The sequence below is a fragment of the Bos indicus x Bos taurus genome, chromosome 9, assembly GCF_003369695.1.
Source record: "Bos indicus x Bos taurus breed Angus x Brahman F1 hybrid chromosome 9, Bos_hybrid_MaternalHap_v2.0, whole genome shotgun sequence".
In the NCBI taxonomy this organism is placed as follows: domain Eukaryota; kingdom Metazoa; phylum Chordata; class Mammalia; order Artiodactyla; family Bovidae; genus Bos; species Bos indicus x Bos taurus.
The window spans coordinates 98,326,857-98,342,425 of NC_040084.1; the positions used below are offsets into that span (position 1 = coordinate 98,326,857).

The 15,569-nt window shown below is 38.8% G+C and overlaps 1 protein-coding gene across 3 annotated transcripts in view; it reads right to left on the bottom strand.

The window, feature by feature from the left end:
* Window positions 1-15,569, bottom strand: part of AGPAT4 (1-acylglycerol-3-phosphate O-acyltransferase 4) — a 1,412,466-nt gene that overhangs the window by 1,209,636 nt on the left and 187,261 nt on the right. The window lies entirely within an intron of this gene.

Sequence of the window (15,569 nt, forward strand, 5' to 3'; positions counted from 1 at the left end):
GATCTAGAACTAGATATCAATAAGAGAAAAACCTGAAAAATTTAGAAATATGTGGAAATTAACATATTCCTTAATAACTACAGGGTCAAAGAGAATTTAGACAATATCTTGCGAAAAATACAAAATACTACAAAAAAAAAAATCCCAATTATATTGCAGAGGCAGTCTCTCATTATTCAATTGCTGTAGAACCACCTCTTGCTGGTGCCCAGTCAGGGACTGGATAACAGAGCTCTGCTCCACTGAAAATGCAAGCGCTTACGTCCTGCTTTTATGAGAGAAGAACAGAGCAGCTAACATAGGCAAGCATTTAACTTTCGTTTCAAGCAAATGATGGCAAATCAGAAAGAACGGTATGGAAGAAGAAACCACTGATTACATTAAGACACTTGAATGTCATTGAATGAAAATATAACTTCAATGGAGGAGTTTAGCATCCACATTAAAAGACAGTTCATTGTAAAGCATTACATAATGAAGCTGTTCTCGTGTATGGGATACTATGGTTAACTGGAAGCCAAATGAAATAATCTGTTTTTCAGCTTTTAACAATGAGAAAATTATTCAAAGAGCAATTCTTTGAGATAGACAAATGTAAAAGCCATACTTCTTACTTATTTAAACTACTTATACCACATCTTGTTTCAAAAATATCTAACTATATAAAATTCATTTTCCTTCAGTGAATTAGAACTTAAGCCTTTTAAAGAACCTCAGGATTTCTGATCTGAGGCACCTTTCCATTTTTTTAATTTCAATATTTTACATTTTAAAATGAGGTTAAGTGTTTGTCCAAGGTTGCACACTGAGCCTGTGAAGTATGGGGTAACTGGTTAGGAACCAAAAGCCAAGAGGTCAGGGAATCAGTTTTCCCGCTACATTACAACTTCCAACAAATGTCCATCTAGTCAAGGCTATGGCTTTTCCAGTAGTCATGTATGGATGTGAGAGTTGGATCATAAAGAAAGCTGAACGCCAAAGAATTGATGCTTTTGAACAGTGTGCTGGAGAAGACTCTTGAGAGTCCCTTGGACTGCAAGGAGATCCAACCAGTCCATCCTAAAGGAGATCAGTCCTGGGTGTTCATTGGAAGGACTGATGGTGAGGCTGAAACTCCACTACTTTGGCCACCTGATGCAAAGAGCGGACTCATTGGAAAAGACCCTGATGCTGGGAAAGACTGAAGGCATGAGGAGAAGGGGACGACAGAGGATGAGATGGTTGGATGGCATCACCGACTTGATGGACATGAGTTTGGGTAAACTCCGGGAGTTGGTGATGGACAGGAAGGCCTGGCGTGCTGCAGTCCATGGGGTTGCAAAGAGTCGGACACGACTGAGCGACTGAACTGAACTGATGTTTTTGATCCCTCTATTTTGTTCCATCTGGCACAGATATAACATTATTACTATTAATTGAATATTCACTAAATTTCTGAAGCTTTGTAAATGACTGCTAATATCAGGTCTCAACAGTATAGATTAAAATGATAAATTGAAGAGATTTTTGCTGGTGGAAAAGTAAATTTATACTTGCTTGCATGAGTAACTTCTACATTCTTTGTAATGGATTTTACATAAGAGGAGCATGTATTTTGTGACAATAATAGGCCCACTCAAACAGCTGGATATACAGCTAAGTCATTATCGCTGTCAGGGTTGAAAGAAAACTTGGTTTCCTTCTTACATGGAAAAAAGTCCTACTTTTCCAAAATACCAAATACATGGAGTTAAATTCATTTAGAAGAGTTTACTCCTAAGAAGATAATGAATATCTCTTACAAAACAAACATCTCTCTCTCTCCAAACACACACACAGACACACACACACACACACACACACAATGGGAAAGAATCAGGTACACATGGGATCAAATTCTGGCTCAACCATTTCAGCCTCAGTTTGCTCTTTGGTAAAACAGAAATAATATCTATTGGACAGGATTGCCATGAAGATCAAAATTATTATAAGTACCTAGCAGCACTATGAAAGTGATTGATACACTGTAGTTATAACTCTGTAAATGAAAGATTTGAGAATATTAACCTCATTTTCATGTTGTTTATTCCTTCAAAGCTGTATTTTTAGGATAACTATATTTGAATTTCTAACTGCTGTTGTCTTGGTTTATGTAATATTATCTGATAATGAGGACTTTGACATGTTTCTATACCTTCTGTAGACAGAATCCAATAGGAAATATCCTATATGTATAAATACACATATTCCTATTTCAGGAATATGAAATTCATCATATTTCACAGGTAACAAATTGATTTCATTGATGTGATAACGGCTGACTTTATATACAAGTTTTAAATCATCCTCATATTTCCCTTCATCTCAGTCAGTGTATCGGCTCTTTAGCAAATGGAGATCACACTTATATGCTATAGCGTATCTCCCTTCACACCTCATGTAATCTGACTACAGTACATACTGTAATACCGTTACTGCTTTATATATAAAGCTAAGACTGCTTAGCTGCTCAGTCGTGTCCAACCCTCTGCAATGCTACAGACTGTGGCCCGCCAAGGTCCTCTGCCCATGGGATTCCCAGGCAAGAATCCTGGGGGGCTTGCCATTTCTTCCTCTGGTTATACACAGCAGATGCTCAATAAACAGTCAATGAGTTTAAACTTGGCATGTACTCAAGGAGACAAGTGAATTCAAAAACCTAACTACACTGACCAAAATAGGTAAAAAGCTAGATGACACAAAGTTTCGGGTGTCATAAATCTAGAAAACATAATCTTCCAAACTCTCCATTGTCAAAGCACACGCCCAGAAATAAATGCCCACTCCCTTTCATATGAGCAAATTGGCTGTACCGTTTTTACAAAAGAACTGTGGCTCTGCACTGTTAAGCTCAAATGCCTTTGTACTGCACTTTCATTAATACAAAACACTTAGAATTATTTTGTAGAGAAGCTTATTTTGTAAAGCAGAGAGAAGCCATAAATGTCTCAGATATGCATTAAATAAAGCTTTGCAATTTTAGTCTTCTCTTAGCTAATTGAATTTGAGTGCTTCCATTTCTTATAGGTGACAATTTGAAAAATATATCCAAATATTTCTTATACTCCATTATTGTCAAGGAAACCAGAAAAAGAATGTGCCCACACTTTTCTATTGATATTAATAAGATCCCTCACACCAGCTTGCTCCTTTGATTCACATGATCACTTCCTCCTTTGAGTCCTTATATCATGGGATTTGTGCTTACCAATATTTATTCAACTCTACCTGGCGTTTTCTTCTACTGTGTACAGCCTTTTGTGTGCACACCTTATCTGCATGCCCATCCGATAAATTATAAGCTCCCTGAAGATGAAAACTTTCCCTTGTCCTTACTGAGGCAGGTGACAGCCAACATGTGGTGTCCAGTTAGTGTACCCATCTCTTCCAGCAGAAATCTTTCCAGAACAGGTCACAAACTACTGCATTAAAATGACTGAATCCTGGAAATAAATACCAAGAAGCCTAACACGTACCCACAGAAGCATCAGAACAAATGATACGTAATATGAAAGCAATAAATAAATCATATGATTTTGTAAAATAAAACTGACGTTTACAAAGGCTGGGTTACTGTTCAGAACATTAGCCTTTAACTGCTATTGTATGACTGATCACCCTCCTTCATGTGCAGACGTGGTGCTACATAAAATGATTGTTGTCTAGGTATGACAGAAAAAACAACTGTGATCATTCATTTGTTTACTCAATTATTTTTAAAATAATCATTGTAATCATTTTAAGAGTGTATAAAATATATACCTGCAGATGAGAAATTTGATTTGAACGCGTCCAACTTAAAAACGGGCTTCCCAGGTGGCCAAGTGGTAAGGGATTGCTTTCCAATGCAGGGGACAGGGTTTCGATGACAGGGTCTGGAGGATCCCCCGGAGTAGGCAACCCACTCCAGTATTCTCGCCTGGAAAATTCCATGGACAGAGGAGCCTGGCAGGTTACAGTCCATGGGGTCATGAGAGTCTTTCCCACTCTTTGCAGCCCCCTGACTTACGTGAGGCCACTGCCTGCCCTGGGAAGCCTCCCTCTACCCTAGTCTACGTTAGGTTCTGGATCAGCTGTTCCTCCTTCGGGCACTCTCTTCACCCTGTGCTTGTCTTTGTCACAGCGTTTATCACATCTCTGCAAATTTGTTTCTTTCTCTCACCTGTCAACCACACTTTGTGATACTCATATCTGTGTGCCAGCTCCCAGAATACTGGCTGGCAAACTGTAGGCACCCACTACATGTTTATAGATGTTTATTGACGCAATACATGCTAGTGATTACCGAAAAATGTGGAGACTGGGGGAATTCAAAAGACCCAGACTCTGTTGTCAAGATTGAAAGACCTTCGGAAAATTGTTTAACCTCTTCTCCAACTCTTAGAGTTAGCTACGGTGTTAAAAGTCAGCCATGGCTGTGTGACATATTCTAAAAGTGACAAAGTTCTAATGTCTCTCTAGCCAAAGAGAACAGCTGGCAACTTCAAAGAAGATTATTTGTTTGCTTAAGGAGACATTCTTTATCTTAATTCCAGATTGCTTATGACAGGTCTCTGATAAAATGTATGAGGTGTCAAACATATCATTTTTTGCAAAAGGTTTTAACCAAAATAAAATCTTACAAAAAAAAGACTGCCCTTGACAATACATCTATAGACAGTATCTGAATTAATAAAGAGATGACTTATTTTCTTTCCTAGTTAAAGATGTTATCTAGGACTGAGCCTTAGTCATGGCAGTTCTACAGTCTATCCAATGAGCCACATTTCTAGTTCTGGCAGAGATGGGCAGTGTCTCATTCCCGTCCAGCCTCTCTTCACTTCAGATACATATCGCCTCCCTGTCAGAGCAAACAGTCATCCCTACACACTTCTGAGTACCAGGTGTGTCTACACTCTCTCTCAAAAAGGTGTGACGAATGACAATCCTTAACAGATTTTCACATATTGAAAAAGTTTAGCAATCTGAATTATAAAGGAAGAATTACTGAATCTGTCCAGAGTTGGTTTTCTTCAAAAAATGAAATGCTTTCAAAGAGAAAATATTAAATATGGTATGCTAATTGGTAGATTTGCCATTAAAGTCTTATCTTTTTCTTAATTAACAAAACAATATGCAATTAACATATTATCTGTATAAGAATTTGAACATATCAAAATAAGGGCCTTAAAAAACTATGCTTCTCAATATTATATTAAATATTATTATAATATATTTTATATTGTTATTATATTCAATACAATATTTAATATTGTTATACTAATTATAATGTTATATTCAATATTATATTTAATATTGTTTAATATTAACTAATGTTAATATAATAAATATATCAAGTGTATTAATTAAATAAATATATTAAATAAATATCACTAGTATTCCTTTATAAAGATTCAATACTTTTCCTCCTAAGTTCCAAAGATAAATCAGTGGAGACTGAGTTAACAAGGTTTAAATGGAGTAAAAACAATCAAACATAGGACAGCAGAACCCTTCAGTCTAGTCCCTTCACTTCAAGTCAGACCTCATGGACTCAGTATTTTAAACTCAGTTAAGCTCTTGAACTCTTACCTGTGAACTGGGAAACAGGTTTACACGGACATTCACGATGGAGGACACACAGTGCCTTCTCAAGAGGACGCCAGGAGGCAACACCAAGACACTGAACAGAACTGCTAGGGCACCAATTGTCTGCTTAGAGTACACGCTTTCGAGCAGACAGCAGACACTGCGGACTTGCCCACAGGCAATGCCCAGAACCATGCTGCAGCCCTCTCCAGATGCCACTTGTCTAGGGACTGGGAAACATGTGGGAAAAGTTGCAATGTGGAAAAAGTAGGAATATTATAATTTTAGAAATTCTTTTAACAAAATATTTTTAGGAATTATATACCACCAGGTTTGAAGGAGGGCTTCCCTGATAGCTGTTGGTAAAGAATGTGCCTGCAATACAGGAGACTCCACTTCGATTCCTGGGTCAGGAAGATCTGGTGGAGAAGGGATAGGCTACCCACTTCAGCGTTCTTGGGCTTCCCTGGTGGCTAAGACAGTAAAGGATTCGCCTGCAATGCCGGAGACCTGGGTTCAATCCCTGGGTTGCGAAGGCCCCTGGAGAAGGGAAAGGCTACCCACTCCAGTGTTCTGGCCTGGAGAATTCTATATTCTCCAGTATTCTGGCCTGGGTCACAGAGTCGGGCACGACTGAGCAACATTCACTTTCAGGCTTACAAGAATGCTAACGAGAGAGACCGTGGTGGAGTTTTTTTCAATTTTGTTTTTCAAGCAACAGTCTAACTTGGTCCATTAAAATACGTTAACTGATGCTCACATTAAACAAACATCAGCACGTGTTTTAAACAATCGAAACTGATGAACAATCCTCCCTGAGAAGCAGATGTCATGGGGGAGCTTCACTAAAGCGTAGCATTCCAGAGCAGGAATAGTCATTGCATGCCTAGTAATTTTTCTTTTACTTGAGTAATTATGATTTAATTGTGGCACATTTATTTTCATTAATATTTTCACTTAAAATTATAACTGCAATGATTAAAAAATGAAAACCTGACTTCAAAGTGAAAACAACATATACATGTTCAGGAAAGGGATTATCATAGCATTTGATACAATTGGAAAATACCTTGGTGATGATCAAATTCAATTTCCTCATTTCATAAAAACACAAAATACTGAAGAACTTAAATAATGAGTCAATTTTATCCAACTTGCATGGGATAAATTCAATACAATCTGTTTTTGGATTCTCAAGCCATCTTTTTTCCAGCATAATATTCTGCTATACCATTTTATATTTATATAGTAAACTATTTTAATTGAAATAATTTATATATAGAAATATAGTTTTATATATTATCTTTCTTGATATAAAAAATAATATAAAATATAATAATCTGTATAATGTCTAATAGGTAGCTTTTAAAACATAAAAATAATATATTTATAACCATAGATCATGAATTATTATTTCTCAGTGAAAAACTTGATATCCTACTGAGAATACTGCATCTTGTTGTTTCATTTGAATGAAACATTTGTCATAATAGAATGTGTATTTGACCACATAGAAAAAAATTAATGAATTCCAAATGTACGACCACATAAATTACAGACCACATATTCAAACATAATCTAAAGAAGTATAAGCAAACAATAAGAAGATAAAGTATTTTAATCACTTGACTAAAAAATAAGCTTTCTTAAACTTTGAATAAAAGAGAACAGCAAAAATATGCTTATAATTATCTAAAAGTAAATGAAGTGAAAAAATACTTAAAATAGAAATATAGACAAAGTTGAGCTCAGAGGAACTGATCAGCTGTCACATACTGAGAAAAGATTCAGTCTAAGGGAAGCCAAAATGGATGGGAAGAGGGTGGCAGAGGAAAGGCGGCAAGGCCATAACGGGAACAAATCAGATGGAGACTGTAAACACCACACACCACACACACAGACACACGCTTTAAATTGCTTCCAGATTTAAAAAGAATAAATAAGCCTTTTTTTTAATTGGAGTATAATTGCTATCCAGTGTTGTGTTTCTGGAGAAGGCAATGGCACCCCACTCCAGTACCCTTGCCTGGAAAATCCCATGGATGGAGGAGCCTGGAAGGCTGCAGTCCATGGGGTCGCTGAGGGTCGGACACGACAGAGCAACTTCACTTTCACCTTTCACTTTTATGCATTGGAGAAGGCAATGGCAACCCACTCCAGTGTTGTTGCCTGGAGAATCCCAGGGACGGGGGAGCCTGGTGGGCTGCCGTCTATGGGGTCGCACAGAGTCGGACATGACTGAAGTGACTTAGCAGTTGTGTTACTTTGTGCTGTGCAACAGCAAGAATCAGCTATACATACACACACACATAGACTCCGTCCCTGAGGAAACCAAAAAAACTGTGGGACCCACTTTATTGTGATATCCACCTTACTGCAGTGGTCTGGAAACAAAACTCTAATATCTGCAGGCATGCCTATAATATAAATCCTAAGAATAATTATCACATATGGGCAAGAAGAATGTACACTGACTTGAGTAAGGATGGATGGTAGACATGGACATATTTGATTTACTTCACCAAAAGATTTGAATCAAATTTGCAAAGAAAAATAAAAGTTAATATTTGTCAAACCTGGGTGATAAGTATAGGAATGTCTGTTGAATTTTTCTCTCTGCTTTTGAGGTCCTCTTACATATTGCAGAAGGATGGTGACATGGCCAGTTCTGTGGTTTTGTAAGATGACAATGGTGGAGAGAAACTCGTAAGGAGAGAGTAGGGGCCGGCAGACAAGCAAGGTGACACGCCGATTCAGTGACCCAGTGAGGTGAGACGAGGGGAACAGGGCACTCACTGAAGGAAACTATTTCAGATGTCAAATATACAGGAACTGATAACCTATTACATGCTGGAAAGAAAGGGGGAAAGTCAAAGAAGTTTCCAGAGTGTACAGTTTGGCTGAATAACTAGTGCACGGAGACTCAGAAAAAAGTCTATACTTGGAGGTGGAAACGAATAAAAATTCTTCTGACAAAATATAAAATGGAAAATCTGCATCGAGAGAGAAATTAAATGTCTTCATTATACAGATACTCTGATGCAGGGATAGTAAACAGTGTGTGAAGCAAGAAGAAAAGAGTATTGAGAACAGAATCTGGGGGAAAATAAAGAGAAAAAAAAAAAATGGAGTGCCTTTCAGGTAGCAGTAGAAATAAAAGCAAAGCAATGTCTAGTAAGGTCAAGGGAGTTGTACAATAGAAATGAACACAAGGTAGAGTTGTCTAGAAAGCTAAAGATTGAGAAGAGAATTGTGATCTGAGAAGAGAAATTGATCATTTGAAAGTTCTTCTCTCTCTTGAAACATCCATTTTATTAGAGCTCTTGGAAAAAAAAGTCATATTGCACTGCCCAGAAGATCAAACCTATAATACTGACTTCTAAAAGCAAGCATGGACTTACCTTTAAAGATGTTGTGAGGCAAAAATATAAGGGAAGTGATAATTGATGGGTTTAAGTTTAGGAAGAAGTGGGATAAAACTGAATTATGAGCTTGGTGAAAGGGTAAGATTTGGAAAAGATGAGGGATCTATTCTCTCTAGTGAGAGCAGAAGATGAAGAAGAGATAAGATACAGATAAGCTAGGAGGAAGTAACAGATAAGTTCAGAAAAGTTCAAGGAGAAAATAAATTCCATCAAGTATGAACTTGGAGGGAAGATCATATAATAGCCAGAAGTAGATTTAAGGGACTGAGAATCAGAAAACCATGTTGGGTTAACTGCCATGGAGAATGGAAAACAGAGTTTACCAAGGAAAGTGATCAAAAAAATCACCATCCAGCACTTTGAGAACATCAAGGATGAAAACACATACACCCATATATATATTTACATAATGAGTCCAATAAGCAGAGTACTGTGATTAAAAAAAAAAAAGTTTCATAGCAGAATAGGACAGCGGTTAAAAAAAAAAAAAATAGAATTTCTCTAATAGTAAAGGCTAACAATGTACCCTAATATTTGTGTTATCCAAATATCCAGTGGTTTCAAAGACATGCAGGCAACAATACTGGAGTGAGTTGCCATTTCCCTCTCCAGGGCATGTTCCCAAACCAGGGATCAAACCCATGTCGCCTGCATTGGAGGTGGGTTCTTTACTGCTGAGCCTCGAGGGGAGCCCAGTCTCTTTTACCACTCTATTTACTTCCTATCTGCTATGACCCATTCTCCCCAGGAGCCAGGGTAACCTTTTGAAAATGTAAATCACATGATTACACTCCCCTCCTTAAAACCATCCAATGAACAGTTCTGAGAATTAAATCCAGAGACTGACTCTGGGAGTAGGAAAGGCAGTGGTGAATCTCACTCATTACAAAAAAAAAAAAAAACCTTAAACATTAAAATTACCCACTACATACTTTTAGCCAGTACCATATAGACAAGCCTCAAGTTCTATTCATTAATTTTGAAAAATTTAAGTAATCATAACATCTAGTAGATACCATATCTCAGGTAGGAAGAATGGTCCAAGCTCAAGCTCTGTGATTAAGCAAGTGTAGGCAGCAGCAATGATTAAGAGAATCCATAAGATTCTCCAGGCAAGAATACTGGAGTGAGTTGCCATTTCCTCCTCCAGGGGATCTCCCTGACTCAGGGATCAAACCTGTGACTCCTGCATTGGCAGGTGGATTCTTTACCACTGAGCCACCAGAGAAGCCCAATTATATCATTTATTAAAAAAAATAGCCTTACCATCAGAGTCCTAATTTTTAGTGAGTGCTTATGAATCAAGGCAAATTGGAAGTGTTCAAACAAGAGATGGCAAGAGTGAATGTCAACATTCTAGGAATCAGTGAACTGGAATGGGTGAATTTAACTCAGATGACCATTATATCTACTACTGCAGGCAGGAATCCCTCAGAAGAAATGGAGTAGCCTTCATGGTCAACAAAAGAGTCCAAAATGCAGTACTTGGATGCAATCTCAAAAACGACAGAATGATCTCTGTTCGTTTCCAAGGCAAACCATTCAGTATCACAGTAATCCAAGTCTATGCCCCAACCAAGACCTTTTAGAACTAACACCCAAAAAAGATGTCCTTTTCATTATAGGGGACTGGAATGTAAAAGTAGGAAGTCAAGAAACACCTGGAGTAACAGGCAAATTTGGCCTTGGAATAAGGAATGAAGCAAGGCAAAGACTAATAGAGTTTTGCCAAGAAAATGCACTGGTCATAGCAAACACCCTCTTCCAACAACACAAGAGAAGACTCTACACATGAACATCACCAGACGGTCAACACCGAAATCAGATTGATTATATTCTTTGCAGCCAAAGATGGAGAAGCTCTATACAGTCAGCAAAAACAAGACCTGGAGCTGACTGTGGCTCAGACCATGAACTCCTTATTACCAAATTCAGACTAAAATTGAAGAAAGTAGGGAAAACCACTAGACCATTCAGGTATGACCTAAATCAAATCCCTTATGATTATACAGTGGAAGTGAGAAATAGATTTAAGGGCCTAGATCTGATAGATAGAGTGCCTGATGAACTATGGAATGAGGTTCCTGACATTGTACAGGAGACAGGGATCAAAACCCCATGGAAAAGGAATGCAAACAAGCAAAATGGCTGTCTGAGGAGGCCTTACAAATAGCTCTGAAAAGAAGAGAAGCAAAAAGCAAAGGAGAAAAAGAAAGATATAAGCATCTGAATGCAGAGTTTCAAAGAATAGCAAGAAGAGATAAGAAAGCCTTCCTCAGCGATCAGTGCAAAGAACTAAAGGAAAACAACAGAATGGGAAAGACTAGAGATCTTTTCAAGAAAATTAGAGATACCAAGGGAACATTTCATGCAAAGATGGGCTCGATAAAGGACAGAAATGGTATGGACCTAACAGAAGCAGAAGATATTAAGAAGAGGTAGCAAGAATAGACAGAAGAAAAGACAAAAAAGATCTTCACGACCCAGATAATCACAAAGGTGTGATCACTCATCTAGAGCCAGACGTCCTGGAATCTGAAGTCAAGTGGGCCTTAGAAAGCATCACTATGAACAAAGCTAGTAGAGGTGATGGAATTCCAGTTGAGCTATTTCAAATCCTGAAAGATGATGCTGTGAAAGTACTGCACTCAATATGCCAGCAAATTTGGAAAACTCAGCAGTGGCCACAGGAATGGAAAAGGTCAGTTTTCATTCCAATCCCAAAGAAAGGCAATGCCAAAGAATGCTCAAACTACCGCACAATTGCACTCATCTCACATGCTAGTAAAGTAATGCTCAAAATTCTCCAAGCCAGGCTTCAGCAATACGTGAACCATGAACTTCCTGATGTTCAAGTTGGTTTAAGAAAAGGCAGAGGAACCAGGGATCAAATTGCCAACATCCGCTGGATCATGGAAAAAACAAGAGAGTTCCAGAAAAACATCTATTTCTGCTTTATTGACTATGCCAAAGCCTTTGACTGTGTGGATCCCAATAAACTGTGGAAAATTCTGAGAGAGATGGGAATACCAGACCACCTGACCTGCCTCTTGAGAAACCTGTACACAGGTCAGGAAGCAACAGTTAGAACTGGACATGGAACAACAGACTGGTTCCAAATAGGAAAAGGAGTACCTCAAGGCTGTATATTGTCACCCTGCTTATTTAACTTCTATGCAGAGTACATCATGAGAAACGCTGGACTGGAAGAAGCACAAGCTGGAATCAAGATTGCAGGAAGAAATATCAATAACCTCAGATATGCAGATGACACCACCCTTATGGCAGAAAGTGAAGAGAAACTAAAAAGGCTCTTGATGAAAGTGAAAGAGGAGAGTGAAAAAGTTGGCTTAAAGCTCAACATTCAGAAAATGAAGATCATAGCATCCGGTCCCATCACTTCATGGGAAATAGATGGGGAAACAGTGGAAACAGTGTCAGACTTTATTTTTCTGGGCTCCAAAATCACTGCAGATGGTGATTGCAGCCACGAAATTAAAAGACGCTTACTCCTTGGAAGGAAAGTTATGACCAACCTAGATAGCATATTCAAAAGCAGAGACATTACTTTGCCAACAAAGGTCTGTCTAATCAAGGCTATGGTTTTTCCAGTAGTCATGTATGGATGTGAGAGTTGGACTGTGAAGAAAGCTGAGCGCTGAAGAATTGATGCTTTTGAACTGTGGTGTTGGAGAAGACTCTTGAGAGTCCCTTGGACTGCAAGGAGATCCAGCCAGTCCATTCTGAAGGAGATCAGCCCTGGGATTTCTTTGGAAGGAATGATGCTAAAGCTGAAACTCCAGTACTTTGGCCACCTCATGCGAAGAGTTGATTCATTGGAAAAGGCTCTGATGCTGGGAGGGATTGGGGGCAGGAGGAGAAGGGGACGACAGAGGATGAGATGGATGGATGGCATCACTGACTCGATGGATGTGAGTCTGAGTGAACTCCGGGAGTTGGTGATGGACAGGGAGGCCTGGTGTGCTGCGATTTATGGGGTTACAAAGAGTTGGACATGCCTGAGCCACTGAACTGAAGTACACCCATATTCATTAAACCTCCTACAAACATACATTCAACCTGTGTTTCCTTCCAATTTTAAAATACAGTTTTAAATATTGATCACCATCACTGATTTGCTTCTTTACAACCAGAAACCTACTCTCCATGAAGAACCCTTTGTGTTTAGTGCAGCACAGAGACTCTATTCTGCACACATTGGCAAAGTCTTTCCCGAATATTTCTTATATGCAATTCAGTGTATACGACCAAGTTTATATTGTCATTTTTCCTGAATATTTAAATATAAAAGATTGGCAGAAAAGAATCCGATAAAATGTCCACAAGCTGACATTATCTTATCTTAAAAACAAGCTTAGGATATTCTCTCAGGGAAATCACACATAATACATAGTTGTTTTTTGCTTTTCCTTGAAACATTTTATATGCATATCTATATATCTTTAATCACTAAAAATAAGTTATTTTGAAAATGATAATAGTAAAATATGATCCCAGGATGCAACAGTTACTGAGACAGCAAATGCCTTACATCACAGAAGACGTACCTTTGGTATCCCTTGGGTAGTATTTTACACAGTCATCACTGTATTTAAAAAGTCATCAGTTGTTTTATTACATGTTTTATTACATTTATTTTAATAAAAGTGATGTAAATCATCAGATTGCTTTGAGTTTGAAAGGTAATTTCTCACTTCTGCTAGAACCTAGCTGGGGATGAGGAGCCCTGCTGGTATGGCTTCTGTGGACTACTCCTCCAGGTAAATTAAACAGTCACTTACTACACACACACAAACAGGAACCCTCACTTGGCATATCATTCTTTTACGGGGGAGATAACATTTCATGTGCAAGAAACCTCTACAGCAGTACTGAAAGGACATAATGAGGTATGACGAAGAAGCAGAAGAATTTGGGTCAGCCCAAAAAGGCTTTGATTTTTCGAAGGAAGAGTATTCTGATACAAAGTATTTTGTCCCTTGTAATATTAAAGATTGAAATCTGCCAAAACAACAGTCAGTACCAAACTCAGCAGCATTATATGTTCAATAAATATACTTTTTTTTTTTTTAACTCAATCCAAAAACAGAGGGGTCCAAGCAGTTAGGTACATTCGAGCATTCTATTTTCTTATTTTAATTGTAACTGAAATTCTGTCGGTTGAACAGAAATAGGAACATGCCTTTTTTATGAATGGACTCCTGCCACAGAACGTGTTCAGAATTTGGAATGCAATTTTCCGTACGAGGATGGCAGATGCTCTCCCTTAAGAGGGAGGACAAGTCTAGTAACTGTCAAATCCCTAAATTTTCTTAAAAGCAGGCACGCATCTGGACCAAATGCTCACAGGCAAGTTTTGCTAGGGAACCAAGGACAACCACTCTCGGTGGGGGGTGGGGGGTGGGGAGGCGGGGAGTGGAGGAAGAGCATCCAGATTTTGAATTCTCGATTTCCTGTTTATGATTAAAAAGCTGCATCAGCTCCCTTTCCAATGCTAAGTACTTTCTCACCTCCTTGTTTATATGAGGGCCCCCCTGGTGGCTCAGATGATAAAGAATCTGCCTGCAGTGCAGGAGATTTGGGTTCAATCCCTGGGTCAGGAAGATCTCCTGGAGAAGGGAAGGGCAACCCACTCCAGTATTCTTGCCTGGAGAATCCCCATGGACAGGAGAGCCTGGCTGGCTAACAGTCCACGGGGTCACAAAGAGTCAGACACGACTGAGTCACTCACACATTCATTTTCACTTATATATATCAAACACTGAAATTTTCCTTCATTCAGGAGAAAGAGTAATTTCATGAAGACCAAAAGCTTTATTCAGTTCAGTTCAGTCGCTCAGCTGTGTCCGACTCTTTGCGACACCATGAACCGTGGCACGCCAGGCGTCCCTGTCCATTGCCAACTCCCAGAGTTTACTCAAACTCATGTCCATTGAGTCGGTGATGCCATCTAACCATCTCATCCTGTTGTCCCCTTCTCCTCCTGTCTTCAACCTTTCCCAACATCAGGGTCTTTTCAAATGAGTCAGCTCTTTGCATCAGGTGGCCAAAATATTGGACTTTCAGCTTTGACATCAGTCCTTCCAAACCCAGGACTGATTTCCTTTAGGATGGACTGGTTGGATCTCCTTGCAGTCCAAGGGCCCACTAATAATATTTTCATGATTTTTTCATTAAAGAAACAGTGACAGACTTTATTTTCCTGTGCTCCAAAATCACTGCAGATGGTGACTGGGGCCATGAGATTAAAAGATGCTTGCTCCTTGGGAAAACAAGGTATGACAAATCTAGACAGTGTATTAAAAAGCAGAGACATTACTTTGCTGACAAAGGTACACAGAGAGAAAGCGATGGTTTTTCCAGTGGTCATGTATGGATGTGAGAGCTGGACCATAAAGAAGGGTGAGCACCAAAGAATTGACGCTTTTGAACTGTGGTGTTGGAGAGGACTCTTGAGAGTCCCCTGGACTGCAAGGAGATCCAACCAGTCCATCCTAAAGGAAATCAGTCCTGAATATTCACTAGAAGGACTAATGT